This window comes from Ptychodera flava, chromosome 15, assembly GCF_041260155.1.
Source record: "Ptychodera flava strain L36383 chromosome 15, AS_Pfla_20210202, whole genome shotgun sequence".
NCBI classification, from domain to species: domain Eukaryota; kingdom Metazoa; phylum Hemichordata; class Enteropneusta; family Ptychoderidae; genus Ptychodera; species Ptychodera flava.
Genome location: NC_091942.1, coordinates 21540751 through 21558138, shown reverse-complemented (window position 1 = coordinate 21558138; position 17388 = coordinate 21540751). Strand labels below are relative to the sequence as shown.

General features: G+C 36.1%; 1 long non-coding RNA gene across 1 annotated transcript; it reads left to right on the top strand.

The window, feature by feature from the left end:
• The first annotated feature begins 510 nt into the window (after nt 1–510).
• LOC139152370 (uncharacterized) lies at nt 511–4433 on the top strand. The gene is made up of 3 exons (XR_011556612.1): nt 511–673; nt 2132–2943; nt 3008–4433. It is a non-coding gene; the product is annotated as an uncharacterized lncRNA (long non-coding RNA).
• Nucleotides 4434–17388: the final 12955 nt, after the last annotated feature.

Genomic DNA, 17388 nt, shown 5'->3' with positions numbered 1-17388 from the left:
AATAGAGCACTCTGAACAATTATAACCAAACTATATCGAAATAAACATGAAAGCTATTCTCCCTTTTAATTATGAATAGCCAATTGTAGTTAAAGAAGTAGATAGAATTATTTATTTTCAAATGTCATCCACTTGAAACCTGGCGTTAAAGCGTTTGTTTCTAAAGATTGCAAGGTATTCTTTCAAAGTTAAACTCTACATTTTCGTACACGATTTATTTTTTGTGACTTTTCCTTATCAATCAGACATAGTTTTGTTTTTTAGTTTCCCGAAATCCCTAACAGAAACAGCCCAAACATGCTATTAATATTTTCAAATCCCCCGTCAACCTCCAGCCCCTCGACAGGTGTTTTTGAATGCAGCCTAAAAGCAATGGTGAAACACGGACCTATATTTGAACACTCGTGCCGTAAATAAGTGCCCTAGATACAAAGGGTTTACCTATAAACCTACTCGACTTGGTAGAACCCGGTCCATCCACATGCAAATAAGACGACCTCGGACATTATCACGTGACCATTTGGCGTTAACCCACTGACCGATGGCGGAAGTGCAAAGAGTCGTACACTACAAAACTGACTCGTATTGGGGTTTCTTCTGACACGCTATCGCATTTTAGGACTCCCTGTAGTTTTGGGGTCTTGATTGTCTTTCCGAATACCTGTCTGCGGTTGTGAGTATTATTATTATTTATGTTTTGTTATGTTTATCGAAGCCCTCAATGCATTTCTCCATCTGACATGTAAAGGGCACCGCTTAATGGCTTCTGGTGTGGTACATGGCGGACAGCCCCTGTAAATATGTGATCAATAAACAATGGGATTCACACTCACAGGGTTTCTCTGCTCTGTACCCCGTCCTGCTGTACCTAACCATAAGCCACTACGAAGTATGCATACTTTACAGGAAAGACGGTTCCATGCAAGGCCAATTATATATCGTTCTGAATGAAACGTACATTGTATTGGAGACAGGGAGACAAAAGAAGTTTCAAATCTTTCAACTACATGCATGGTACCACGAGCACTTTCAAAATTTCGTTAACTATATTCAATCTGCCGACTCTGTGATATATCACTCTGCATTTATTACAAATCAATAAATCAGAGGAATGATCCGATATATAATCCAATTGCACGATGACGTCGGCCAAATGTAAGCTTAACTTTTACAAAACCACGGTCCCTCTCAGAGAGGGACCGACTAACTAAACATTTCTGAGAAGACGGAGTTTGCTTTACATCAAGGACTTCGTAAACAAGGAGTGGTTGAAATCTCACTCCGAAATAATATAGCGCCTTGTCGGTCATTTTGAAAATGGAGATAAAAACGTCGTAAATCAGATGTTGTAAAGAAACGAGGTGTCGCTTTGTGATGCGGGAAAAATAAGGTACGATGGCCTTAATTGTAGTCAACAAGACAAGAAGTTATTACGTAAATGTGCTTTGACCACTGTCATAATGACCTAACTGTTGTGTATTTCAGTTTTAAAGTTGTTGACATTTGGCGAAATAGTGCCGAATTCATACTTATATTTGACCTCACGCACACAAACAACAGTAACCCCAACTATACATACAGACGTATATACCACTACTTTGATACATTTACTTTCTTTGCAACGGCCATATGGGTTACGTATGTAAAAGCAGATAGTGAGAGACAGAGACGGGCAGGCATGCATACAAGCACATATACACATGTTCCAGCCATCCATCCGTCAATCCATCCATCCATACGTATATCCATCCATCCATCCATCTATCCGTCCGTCCATACATACAGACAGACACACATACATACATACATACATACATACATACATACATACATACATACATACACACACACACACACACACACACACACACACACACACACACACACACACACACACACACATACATACATACATACATACATACATACATACATACATACATACATACATACATACATACATACATACATAAGTACGTACGTACAGAAAAGCTACACATCAATGCTGATAAATCAACACTGTCTGAAGATGGTAATTTGTGATATACATTTTCGTACATGCTCATTAACCCAAAAATATACTTAGCCATGGATGTTATTTCATGTTGTGTATTTCATTCCACTTTTACAGAGAGTTTGTCATTTGGTGAAATTGGTCGTGATGGCGAATTTACACCCAAGGCGTGTTATGTTATGGGCCTATCCCCGTTCACTATCTACCGTCTTTGAACTGTCCTTGGCGAGTAGACAGGAAACTAAAGTATTCCATGAGTTGTACACCCTTGCATATCACTTTGGAGAAGACAGGGTTTTTCCAGGTGATGAGACGAGGGTTCCAGGATATTTTTTTAAAGATGTGATTAAAACACTTGAGTCTGATTGTCCCGGAAAAGACGTCATGCTATGTAAGGATTTGGCGTATTGTTTGGATGGAAAGTTCAGCCGTCTGCCTAAAGACTACATTCATACATTCTTGATTCGAGACCCGAGGCGAAGCATCGCTAGTCTCTGTAAGACTTACATTGCCTTCGATGCACCTCTTGAATTGATGCCATCAAGTGGCGGAGTGAAACAAGTCTACGACCTTCACAACTACGTCACTGATACACTGAAACAGAAAAGTATCATCATCGACGCAGGCGATCTCGCCAACCATCCAGAGAAAATAATCCGTAAATACTGCGAAGCAGTCGGTATACCATATTGTGATAGTTACATAAATTGGAAAGAAAACGATCTCGAATATTGGCACACGATTTGGAAACAAACAGATTTTCGAGATGTATGCTACGGCCAAGCTGTCAAAAGTACACATTTCAAACCAAATCTTCATAACAACCAACCAGTGGACGTTCCTGAAGTGCCGCACCAAGGACAGTTACAGATTGAAGCTGCTCTCCCCTATTACAATGAACTATTCCAGAAGAGAATTCGACCTTAACAGTCTACCTTGCAAAGAAAAAGGAACCGAACAAAGGATAACCCAAACTGAAACTTTCAATTGTAGGTCTACCTTGCAAAGAAAACAGAAGCAAAAGAAAAGGATAACCAAAATTGTATCTTTCAATTTAAGGCCCAGGAATGCATTCCAAGACGGTGGGGTGTTCTGTTTTACTTTTGGGATATTAAGGAATTTCAGGAGGCTTCTCAAAAGAAATTTGAAGCCAACATAAAACTCCTCCGGATATTTAACGTATAGTCTACCAAAAAAACGTTTGCGTGATTTTACTTTTCCAGGTTTTATGGAGTCTCACTTCAACGCGTAACTTTAACAAGTAATAACAGAAATGGTATTTGGATAAATTTTGTGGTTTTATTTGATCCTCAAAACGCTTATACATGGAAAGTCCACGGCTTTTGAAGTAAATGCAGATGTACAAAGACATGTTTTTCATATGTTTCATTGTTGTTATTTAACTTAAAACTGTTGTACATTTTACGCCACCTTTTCCTTATGCTCATGGAGTAGTGCGTTACAGGGAGCTCAATTTGTATAAGTGATTTGAACCTGTTTCAGTCACGGAATCATGTGTAGGCTTTTCGACTATGTAGTTCAGATAAATCCCAAGAAATGAATAAAAATGAATGAATGAAAATACGTAAGAAATGAATACAGTTATAAACGAACTGAAGCTATTGTTTTGGTATGGCCACTGTAAATCAGGACTAAATTGGACAAACACGCTGAAGTAGTTTACATTAAGTATAATATCGTTTATCAGATTTCAAATTTGATATTCTAAATAATCATTGCGATGGGAAAGTGAGATTCAATTGTTGTCTATTTCATAGTGATGTATTCTTTTGAACTAAAACTGCACACTGAAAACTGAACTGCAAATACATACCATTATTCGTGAAGTTATTGGATATATTTACTGGGTGGCAAACGCAGTAAAAGTGACTATTAGTCCTGCAACTTTTTAAAGTTACCTGCAAACATGACTTTGAGTTATTTACTACTGTGTTCATCTAAGAATCACTGCTGCTATATCTATGACTGATTTTGAAGAGGTCAGAGAGCTCTATCATTGTAAATACCTGTCTGTTTATTTTCCCAATGACCATGGAAGGGATCAGAAGAGAACTCCGGTTCTAACGTAATATCAACAATTGTTAAGTGTTTTGTCCTGTTACTAAATTAAGGTACGGATTGAAATAACTGCTAAGAGTCATTTATCATAATTTTGTTTTTGTTTGTATTCCATAATTTTATTGTTTATTGAATCGTTACTTCCATGCTTTTATATTAAAGATTTTAGTAATTATTCATTATTTTTTTTAACCATGAGTTTGTAAATTATTAACTCGTACTTCTTAATTTTACGATGACTTAATCATTTTCTTATCATTAATCCCCGTATTGTCATGCCTTTGTCATCAATTGTAATAATTTACAAATATAAAAATGATTGCTAATCGGTTTCATCATGATTTTTATATCTAACCTTGGTAATGTTATAATTTGGCAATCGAGTAATAACATGATAAGTATTTTCAAAATGAAAAGCTTTGCCGTTCAAAACCACGTTCATTTAGCACGCACAGAAAATACAGTACACAACGTATACAACGTAAGTCACCCCGACACCTAAGAAAGATATCACGATCACAACAAATGTTGCACTGCTTTCAATATGCACAAAGGACACACAAATCTGGCAGTCTGCATGTACCTATTTAGCCTAGTGCATTATTTCAGCGAACACTGACTAGCCCTCCTAAGCAGTAAATTTCGGAAATATTTATTATTTATTATTATTATTATTATTATTATTATTATTATTATTATTATTAAATGGTGTTATTGTTCCCGATGTTACTTAACTCTTAAACAAGCTATCTTCACAACATGTAATCATAAATGTGCTGAGCCTATATATTTATCGTTGTGTTAAATTTTTGAGTTGAGATTTGATATGTCTCGCGGGCGCTCTGTTTTAAAAAGCCTACACGTAGCAGCTGATGTCTTTTTTAAATATTGATGTTGTGTTTATGACAACATCACGACCTCGGTCTTTTGTTCCGATGGCTGCTTAAATATCAAGCATTTGGCTTGTTAGTGCAATCTGTCCTGAGAAAAGTTGTGTTGCTGATGAGTCGTGATATGAAAGGGATATTTTTTGTGAACAAATATAGCATATAATATGCTGCATATACAAAGTCTCTCTATAAGGAACTGGAAATACATTGCAGCAGGGCGCTGATTTTCAAAATAACGCTGCGCGAAATTTAGTGACTCTTCAAAATTGTTTGCCAGAAAACAGGTGTCCCTCCCCGTTTTACATTTGCAAAAACAGTTACTCTCCCCCGGCGTGTCACAGTCCGTGTAAATAATATTTTAATTGACATTGAAATTTCTCATTTGACCTCGAATTCACACATATGCCTATAAATCAGTACCAACAAGTGCTCTACCCTTCATATTTGGTAGAGTGGGGACCTTACAGTGCCGCATCCTCTACCTAATTAATTATGATCATATCTAATTCTGACGTACCCTATAGAGCTGGAGGTCTGATTTGGTACATATAGGGATCAAGAGCAAAGTTGTTTGACAAGATGACGTGACCAGGATGACCTCTGGCCCCGATTTCACAAATAGGCCTATAAATCGATAACCTAAAGTGCTACACCCTTCTTAGGATGGGGACCTTATGTTGTCATATCCTGTTCAACCTTAATTATGCGCATATCTAATTCTGAGCATGCCAGTAGAGCTAGAGGTCTGATTTTGGTACACTAGGGATGACTGGAGCCCAGTTGTTTGACAAAAAAGGTCCTGTGACCAGGATGACCTTTGACCACGATTTCACAAATATGCATATAAATCCGCAACCACCATGGCACTTGCATTCACATTAAGGTATTATGCGCCTCGAAAGTGAAAGACTTAAACTTTTGCTCAAACTTTCCGTGAGGAATCTTTCAACCACTCTCTTTCAAAATCAAGAATAAAAGTCGGGGGTCACCGTGCAAATTTTAGTACAAGGGAAACAAATAACTCAAGATTTACCGATATTTAAGATTCAAAATGGCCGCCATCCCTGTGTTAACTCTAAGGAGAAAAATAAAAGTTTCTAATTTCAAAAAACTAAGACGGTGAAAAGTTTGCTTATACCAAGAGCTTTAAAATGAATCCCCACAAGTGATATATCAGAAAAGAATTGTAATAGTTTGAAAGTCAAAATTTGTGTCCCGAGGTCTACCTGAAGTGCTACTGCGTACATGGGATGGAGAACCTAGTGACACCATATCCTGTAACTTTTTAATACGTGTATATCTAATTGTTGGCTTGCAAATAAAGCTAGAGATCTCATTTTCGCCGGACTTGGATAAGTATGGGAGCAAATTTTATCATCTACATGTCATGAGACTATGATGACCTTTGACCTTGATATAACAAATTTGCTTATGCCTGCTTGGGCCCAGGCAATGGGGCTTACAGCTTAAATTTAGTTATCAACGTTGTTATGAAAGCCATTCAGGCCCCTTGTGAATCATTAATCATTAACTCTTCTATTATTTCTTGATGGTCCTGGTGAAAATGGGAAAACGTTTCTTTACAATACTATATCGACCCGTTTTAGGGCAACACAACATATTGGGTTAGTTGTAGCATCATCTGGCATAGTAGCTGAACTACTTGATGGAGAGAGAACAACACACTCCAGGTTTAAAATATCAATACCAATACTTGACAATAGCACACAAAACATTTTGCAGTACACTTGCCAAGTTCATTTGTGAAATATTGATTGTCATATGAGATGAAACACCAATGATCCATGATCCATAAGCATGTGATGGAATGTGTCCACAGAACATTTTGTTATATCATGTTTTCAGATCAGATGTCAGAGGGTAACGTCGTTTTGATGGGAGGAGATTTTACGAAGGTTCTACGCATTGGTCATTAGCCATGGCTCACAAGCAGACATCGTTGATAGTTGCATTAAAAAGTCGTTACTCTGGACACATTTCCTCATTTTAAAGTTGATGATCAACAGTTCACAGTTTGAAGAATTTCTTCTTTGTGTGGGAAATGGTTGTGAAACGGAATATCAACACAATGACAGACCATAAATTCAGATACCTACTGACGTTTACTTCCAAATGTATGATGATGATTACAGTGACTCGTATTTCTTCCTTGATACATAAAGTTTTTCCGAGTGTAATGGATGTGACTGATCATGGTGTAAATGCAGGTATAGAGCTATCCTAGCAGCAACAAATGCTACTGCTGACAATATAAATTTAAAAGCAGTGGACATATTTCCTTCATCATATTATACACGGAATAATCACATGAAAGAAAGTGTTGAACTACTGCTACTCTCTCATGAAACCCGTACATAGCATGGGTTTACTTCTAGTTATTGTGTAAAAGGGACATTAGCTATACCTTTTGGCCATTTTTGCTGTATCTTTTGTTCTGTGTGTCGACTGCAGTTTCTTCTTCTACTCCCGACAGCATTCTAAAATAAAAAATATTCTGTTTTGAAAATTACTAGTAAAGACCGAAATCATTGTTATTGATGACAAATGAATTCTAGTTGAGATTGGAATTCAATTTTAAATAACAACAATGCTGACTGTAAACATATGGCTGTATTGATGAGCTATAAAAAGTGAACTTTTTCATTATGCTTCAGGGAGTAGAAAAAATGCAGTAAATGCAAACAAAACCAAAGTATAAGATTAAAGTTACAGCTTTAAATGGAATTAGATCGCTTTGGGGTCATGTAAATGGCCTGTTCTCACCAAGAAAAGTGCATGTCTGTACAAGAAATTTGGTTTTGGGATTTCACCAAATTTGTTGATTCACTATACATGGTAGTCTTTGAGAAAACTATGAATATTTTTCCCATATAAAACAAGCAATATCTGTGCATTTATAGACATTTGATAATTGATGTTATTTTATAATTGATATTATATTATATTATATTATATTATAATTGATTGTAAGAAGGCGGTTGTGAAAAAGAAATTTGATTTTGGAATTTCACTGTAAATACTGATTCACTACTTAGGGACTGGTCAGTTTCTTCGGCCTGGGGCCGGTGGATTATTTTTTGCCGACGTCAAAAAGTGGCTGACCCCCCTATCCCAAATTTTGAAAACAGGGTGACCCCCCACTGCATGCGACAACTGTTAAACAAAAGGTGGACAAAAATTAATTATATATATATATATATATATATATATATATATATATATATATTATATTTTACATACATTTATATTTTAACAGTCATTCTGTGTTTTAAAGACATTGTTGACATGTCAGTTGTAAGATAGGAATTTCAAAGTGTCAATCTTAAAGTTTGAATACAGTACATTTTGAATGAGATGTGAATGTATTTCACACTTTCTATGCTTAACCAGATGTCCTGAACTGTTGTTCAGAAATGGATGTCAATCATTGATATCAAAGAGGAAAAAGCAGTAAATCAAAAATGTTGACGATTGTTAAGACTTGCCAGCCATCCAATTATCTCTCCTGAGGAGCCATAAAGAGGCATTTTAGCCAAATCTGTTGTGTGCAGTGTCTGAAATGACCTTTTCTTGTAACCATAAAAGCACAGCTAATAATGAAAAAAACTGCCTTTTTTAACTGTTATTTTGGTCATAAAAAAGCATCATTCTACAGAAAACCTGAGACACAAAGGAAAACAGTTGCATCAATGAGAACGAAAGATATCTTGTCATTTTTCTATCTCTAAAATAAGTCACTGTATCAAATATATATATTTGTGCATGTTGCTTTCTCATACTGAATTCTCATAGAGAGAACAGAAAAGTATCAGGAATTTGTCTTGCTTATCATATGCAATGCAGATTTCATAACGGTACACTGTCACTTAGCAAACATCAAGATATCTCTGGTATATATCTCTGATTTATTAAAGTATGGCGCCCGAAGGGCGCGGAGAAAAATATGAAACATCCTGATATCTCTGATATATGTCTTGTATATTAAAGTCATGCTCAAGAAGGGCGTGCTGAAAAATGTCTGGTACATTAAAGTAATGCGCTCGAAGAGTATGCTGAAAAATATTGAACATACAGATATCTCTGATATATGTATGCCTGATGTGTTAAAGATGGGCGTGCTGAAAAATATGTCTGATTAGTAAAGTTATGCGCCCGATGGGCGCGTCGAAAAATGCAACTGAATGATGAAATTTGAAGCTGACACGATGCATTTTAGAGAATGATGAGCCTGTGTCGAAATTCAAAATCACACTGACCCCCCTATTGGGCATTTCAAAAACATGGTGACCCCTATCACCAAAGTCAAAACAGGGTGACCCCGCCCCCCCCCATGAATCCACCCCCCCCCCCCCCCCCCGCCGAAGAAACTGACCAGTCCCTTATGGCCGTCTACGAGCAAACTGTGAATAGTTTCTTCCATTATAAAATAAGCAATATCTTTGCATTTATACATCTTTAAGAATTGACATAAATCTACTCCATTATAATAGTATGGTTACATGTCCATATGTGTACAAGAAATTCAATTTTGGAATTTCGCCGAAAATGTTGATTCACTGTACATGATGGCCTATAAAACAACTAGAAATATTATTTTACAGAACAAAATTAGTTATCTCTAGCTTTTTAAATTGCTTGACAACTGATTATGCACATTGTTAGAATAGGATGTTTCAAAGTACAGATGTGAACAACAAACATGATATCGGAATTTCACGTAAAATATTAATTCACTTCCCATGGTGAACTAGTGGTAAGCATACCTCCTGCAAAACTTGGTATATCTATATGTTTATATGTATATGTTATTAAATGGTGAATTTTAAGCTGTAATAAATTTCTTGGCCAAAGTAATAGTGCACTCTGTAAAATTATACAATTTTAAACCAAACTATATAAAAGTAAACATCACATTTATTCTCCCTTTTAATTTTGAATAGCCAATACCACTTAAATAAATATTTCAATTTATATATTGTCCTGGATGAAACATATCGTATAAGGAGACAAAGGAGGCAAAGGAAGTTTCAAATCTGTCATTTACATGCATGATACCACGAGCACTTTCGAAATTTCGCTCTCTATATTGAGGCTGCCGAGTCTACGATATGTCAGAGTACATTTATTACCGACCAATAATTCAGAGTAATGATCAGATATATGATCAAAAAGTTTAAGTAGTCGATATAAGTAGTCGATATAATTATCTATCGTCAAAGGTCATCTTTTTTCATCGACTTGAAACCTTATGTTATAACGATTGTTTGTAAAGGTTGGAAAGTATTCATTGAAAGTTGAAATCTGTTTTTTTCCATACAATTTATTTTTATGACGTTTCCCATATCAATCAGACATAGTTCTTAGTCTACCTTGAAGTTCCGAAATCCCTTCAGATGCCCCAACGTGCTCTTGATATTTTCGAATCCCCGTCAATGCCTCCCCCCCCCCTCCATGGCAGCTTATAACGATAGTGAAACACTTCTGCCGTAAATAGGTGTATCATGATGCCATGGGCTTACCTGTAAACCTACTCGACAGGGTAGTGCCAACACAACCGCGGACATTATCACGTGATCATTACGCGTTGACCCATGGGCCCATAGCAGAAGTACAAAGAGTCATACAGAACAAAACCGACTCGTATTGAGGTTACTTCTGACACGCGTTCGCATTTTAGGACTGCCTGCAGTTTTTTGGGTATTGAATACCTTTCCGATTACCTGTCTGCGATTGTGAGTATTATTATTTTATGTTTTTGTATGTTTATAGAAACCTACAATGCATGTAAATATGTAAATGGCACCGCTTATCGACTTCCTGCGTTGAACACGGCGGACAGTCCCTGTAAATATGTGATCAAGAAACAAATGGGACTCACACTCACAGGGGCTGTTTGCTGTGTACTCCGGCCGTGTACCTAACCACAAGCCACTGTGAGCACGCATACTTTACAGGAATGATGGTTCCATGTCATTCCAACATAGATTTGGAGGATCTATGATTCCAATTATATTTGTTCTGAATGAAACTTGTATTGTATCGTCACACGGGGAGACAAAGGACGTTTCAAATGGGTAATTTATATGCATGGCTGCACGAGCACTTTCGAACTTTCGCTCTTTACATTAAGGCTGCGGAGTCTACTGCATATCACACTGCATTTATTACCGACCAAAACTTCAGAGAAATGATCCGAAATCCGACGTCGGCCAAATTTAACTTTTACGAAAAATTCCTAAGAAGACGGGACTTTGCTTTGAAACAAGGACTTTGTAAACAAGCTGTTAGTATAATTCCACCCGGAGATAGTATAGCTCATGGTCAGTGACTATGAGAACAAACATAAAAACGCGATACCTCAGTCTGTCTTGTAAAGAAACGAGGGGTCACTTTAGGTATAATAACAATCATGCAGGAAGGTTTAAATAATTTTCAACAGGAGGACAGGACGTAAATATGCTTCGACATCTGTGATAACGACATATATAAAGTGAAATTGCATTTAAATTTTCCTGTGTTTTTACATGGCGCGAAATAATACCGAAGTAATAATAATATTTGACACCCGTGCGTACTCAGATACTCATTAGCGTAAACCCCAGCTAAACGTACTTTCATACCTACCTTCTTGACTTGTCGAAGAAAGAGGGTCACTTTTTATATACCTAACTTGGGGGAGGGTCACTTTTAACAAAAGCTGATATAGCAGCTTAATCACATCCATGCGATTGTCCATGCGATATTTCCTGAATAGAAAATCGCCGACGAAATACACAGATTCTTTTAAATGCGGATGCTGTGATATCCTACATTATACACCTTGAAACTGATGAAAGACAAGAGCTCGAGACAAAAAAATATGGGCAGGTGGCAAAGTATATATCAATTATCAAACGTCTAGTCCTATAATTGTACAGATATTTTTAGCTTTATTTTGGAAAACTTTGTTCATAGTTCTCTTATACAAAACCAAGTACAGTTAATCAACATTTCGGAGAAATTCGAAAAGACAAATTTCTTGCACACACACACACACACGCTCTTGTAACCACCCTAGTCTAATAAATTACATTAAACTACATTATTGAATGTCTATAGATACACAGATTTAGCTAGTTTTGTATTGGAAAAAATTATTAATTATTCAACATAGACTCAAATGTATAGTAAATCAACATTTCGGTGAAATTCCAAAATCAAATTTCATGCACATACACGCACTTGTAACAACTCTTTTTTTAATTAAGTTCATTAATTTTAATTATCGAACGTCCATAAATGTACAGATATTGCCAGTTTTATATCTTAAAAAATGTTCATTGTTCTCTCATAGACTACCATTTATAGTGCATCAACATTTTCAAAATAATCCGCAAATCCAATTTTTGGTACAGACATGCAAGTTTTAGGGAGCTTTCAGTAATTACAGGGGGGTCGGTCGGGGGAATTGGGGGAGGGTCACTATTTAGAAAACAGTTCAAGGGGGAGGGGTCACTTTTTATAGACCTATCTTGGGGGGGAGGGTAACTTTTGACAGAAGCTGATTTTATGGCCAAAACTTTGATTGTCCGTGTGATATTTCCTGCAGTGGTATCCTACATTAAATACTTTGAACAGTTAAAAATGATAAAAGACATGCGACAAAAACATATGCAACAGGTGGAAAAGTGTATATCAATTATCAAATGTACACAAATGCAAAGATATTGTCAGTTTTATATTGAAAAAAATTGTGCATAGTTTCATCATACATAGACCGCCATGCATAACATTTTGGTGAAATTCTAAAATCAAATTCCTTGCACAATCAACCACTCTAGTGTAATCAAGAACAATAATGTAAATAATCCAGCATATATAAATGCACAGATTTATCTAATTTTATACAAAAAAATTATTCATAGTTTCATCATAGACCACAATGCATAGTGAATCGACATTTCGGTGAAATTCCAAAATCAAATTCCTTGCACAACCAACCACTCTAGTGTAATCAAGAACAATAATGTAAATAATCCAGCATACATAAATGCACAGATTTATCTTATTTTATACAAAAAAATTATTCATAGTTTCATCATAGACCACAATGCATAGTGAATCGACATTTCGGTGAAATTCCAAAATCAAATTCCTTGCACAACCATGGACTTGTAACCACTCTAGTCTAATCAAGAACAATAATGTAAATAATCCAGCATATCTAAATGCACAGAATTATCTAATTTTGTGCTAAAAAATTATTCATAGTTTCATCATAGACTATAATGCATAGTGAATCGACATTTCGGTGAAAATCCAAAATCAAATTCCTTGCACAACCATGGACCTGTAACCACTCTAGTCTAATCAAGAACAATTTTATAATGTAAATAATCCAGCATACATAAATGCACAGATTTATTTAATTTTGTACTGAAAAAAAATTATTCATAGTTTCATCATAGACCCAAATGCATAGTGTATTGAATGACATTTGGTGAAATTCTTAAATCAATTTTTTTACACAACCATAGACTTGTAACCACTCCAGTATAATCAAGAACATTCATATCAATAATCAAGAGTACACAAATGCAAAGATTTACTTATTTTGTATTTGAAAAAACTATTCATAGTTTCATCCTAGACACCATGGATAGTGAAATAACTTTTTAGATGGAATTCAGATATCAGTTTCTTGTGCACAAATGCACACTTTACTTCCCTTTTCAAGCAAAGTAAATTTAAATACAGTATCAAACATATATAATATACAGATAAAGCATGTTTTTTATTGGGGGAAAATTGTCAATAATTTGCCTGATAGACTCCATGTATGATTTGATATTTTTGGATGAAGCACTAAATCAGCTACATCTTGCCTTCTTATAGTTGCACAAAATATAGTGACCCTCCCTAAAACGTATGAAATACCATATCTCTTCAAAAATTCTTGTATGATAAATTGCGACTGTCCCCCCTAAACACCAGCCCTCCCCCCTGTAATTTGTCCCTAACATAACAATTGAACCAATTGAACCAATTGTTATGTAAATTAGCTGATACTGTTTCAGTTATTCCTGAGGAGAATACCGCACTAATGGGGGAAGGTCAAGTTTTAGAATGTTGGACAAGGGGAGGGTCACATTTTAGACAGGAGGATGGGGGTAAAATTTTACGGTACAGGTGTGTACGAAATTTCCCCGGCCCACCCCCTGTAATTACTGAAAGCTCCCTTACTCTCAATTTCAACCAAAGCACATTTACATGTATTATCAAATACATATAAATGTACAGATGTAGCTTGTTTTGTGGGGAGAAATTGTCAATAGTTTGTCTGATAGACTCCCATGTATTATGATGTTTGATATTAGTGGGTGAAGCAATATAAAAGCCACATTTTACCTTCTTATAGTGGCATAAAATATGGTGACCCTGCCGCAAATGCATGAAATATCATGTCCCTCCAATAACACAAGCAACCCTCGTTTTAAGGCTCCAAGACAAGAAATTGACCTCTTTAATCTAACAATTCTCTGGTGGTTAATAAGCTCAGAACCCCAGTAAATTATGTATTTTCGGAAAGCCTAGATATAGGGGAAGATTTTGGTAACCACAGTGTTACCATTGTTTAAATAATTATCACGTGACAGGTAATTTGCATATCCTTTCAAAATCGGTTTTCCCTATGTTTTGTCTCATCTCAATACTTCAAAATATCTAACTCAAACCTTCTGGAATGCAAGCTGTTACAACGCTCTTCCAAGGTGTGTCTCAGATTTTTTTTATCTTGCTTAGTTTTTATTTGAGCACAATTTTGAAGAAATGAACTAGGATTAAATTCACCGCTCTGGAAGTTTTTCTGACGTAAAATGTGTTTAAGATGGTTTAAAAAAATTCTGAGACATACTTTGGAAGATCCGTAAAACAGCTTGCACTCACACAAATTTCGGCCACATATCTCAAAGCATTGAAACAAAACATAGGGAAAACCGATTTTTGAAAGGTTATGCAAATTACCTGTCACATGATAGTTATGTTGACAATGGTGACACTATAGTAATTAAAATCTTGCCCTATATCTAGGCTTTCCGAAAATATATAATTAATGGGGTTCTGAGCTTATTAACCACTAGAGAATTGTTAGCTTAAAAAGGTCGATTTCTTGTCTTGGAACCTTAATTTCTGTTTCTACTAACACAACAAAATTCCTTGGGACAATACTACAGTGGTTTGGGAGGGTAAAGTTTTAAAATGTCGGACGAGGGTACAGGGTCACACTTACACATAAGGATGGGGGAGGGTCAAATTTAACAGTGCAGGTGTGCAATGAATTCTACCGGCCCATCTCTTATATTTACCAAAGGGTCCCTTATGTATATCAAGGCAGACAGGTAGCAAGAGAAATAGACGGACAGGCATGCATACAAGCACATCAATCCATGCCTACCCACCCATCTACCTACCTACATACTTACCCACCGACCTACTACCCATCCATCCATCCACTAACCCACCCATACATAAACTGACACACACACACATACACACATGGACAGGCATGCATCAAGAACATATATACATGTTCCAGCCATCGATCCATTAATCCATCCATACATACATATATCCAGCCATCCATCTATCCGTCCGCACATACATACATACATACATACATACATACATACATACATACATACATACATACATACATACATACATACACACAGACACACAGACACACATACATACATACATAGATACATAGATACATCCATCAATCCATCCATAGATACATACATACATACATACATACATACATACATACATACATACATACATACATACATACATACATACATACATACATACATACATACATACATACATACATACATACATACATACATACATACATACATACATACATACATACATACATACATACATACATACATACATACATACATGCTGTTGATTATATTTCCCGCCCACTTGCACATGTTATTAATTTATCTTTTGTACATGGCTTTTTCCCAGTGCTCTAAAATCTGCCAGAATTACTCCTGTTTTTAAAAAGGGCTCCCAATTGAATGTCGGCAGCTATAGACCCATTTCCATTCTCCCTATTTTCAGCAAGATTTTTGAAAATTTAGTCAACAACCAGTTGGTCTCATTCCTTGATAAATATAACATCTTGCTGGAAACTCAATATGATTTCAGGAAGAAACATAGCACAAAACTTGCTTTGGCCGATCTTGTCTCGGATATAGCTGACAAACTTGATGATAGTCACACAACTCTTGGTATTTTCATCGACCTTAAAAAGGCTTTTGATACCATAGACCATAGCATCCTTTTTGCAAAACCTTGAGCATTATGGGGTCAGAGGACTTCCGCTCTCATGGTTCAAGAGCTACCTTCAAAATCGTCAACATTCCGTTGTCATAGATGGGGAAACTTCACATCCTAGACAAGTACAATGTGGTGTCCCGCAAGGTTCAATACTTGGCCCAACTCTTTTTCTGATCTACATTAATGACATTGACAAATCAACTAACTTCTTCAACTTCAGACTGTTTGCTGATGACACTAACTTATTCAAATTCACTAAATCACAATATACTAATCTCAACTCCATTAATGCTGAATTAAACCTGGTCAATGATTGGTGCAAGAGTAATAAACTAACCATTAATGTCGACAAGAGAAACTACATGATAATTAAAACGCCTCAGAGGAGAGGTACTATAGATGGACATCTGTCAATTGATTACACTCGGATAAAGGGCGTGACATGTGAAAGGTATCTTGGAATATTAATTGACTCTAATCTCTCTTGGAAATCCCATATTAATAATGTTATAAAAATTATCACACCTAAAATTGGAATATTATCTCGCATTCGTCATTATGTCCCTAGATCCACACTAATTCTTCTCTATAATACCTTAATTCTCCCTCATCTTAGCTACTGTATAGAGATCTGGGGCAATACCTACTCTTCTCACCTTGAACCTATCCATAGGTTACAAAAGAGAATTGTTCGCCTTATTACCTTCTCCGATTTCTGCGCCCACTCTAATCCGCTTTCCACAACTCTAAAATTCTTGACATTAGCAATCTCTGTAAATTTTTAACTTGTACTTTCGTCTTTGAGCTAAAACATAATCGTTATTCCCATGACATCACTAAATTTTTTCGACACTTGTGCATGATTATTCTACTCGTCAAGTCCTTGCTGGAAATGTTTGTATCCCAAAACATAATCTCACACTCACACAAAATCAAATAACGTTCGCTGCTGCAAAGTATTGGAACTCACTTCCCTCCTCAATAAACAGACAACATCAAGACAAAAATTTAAAAAGGAGTTGAAACAAAACCTCCTCCATTCTATGGTTG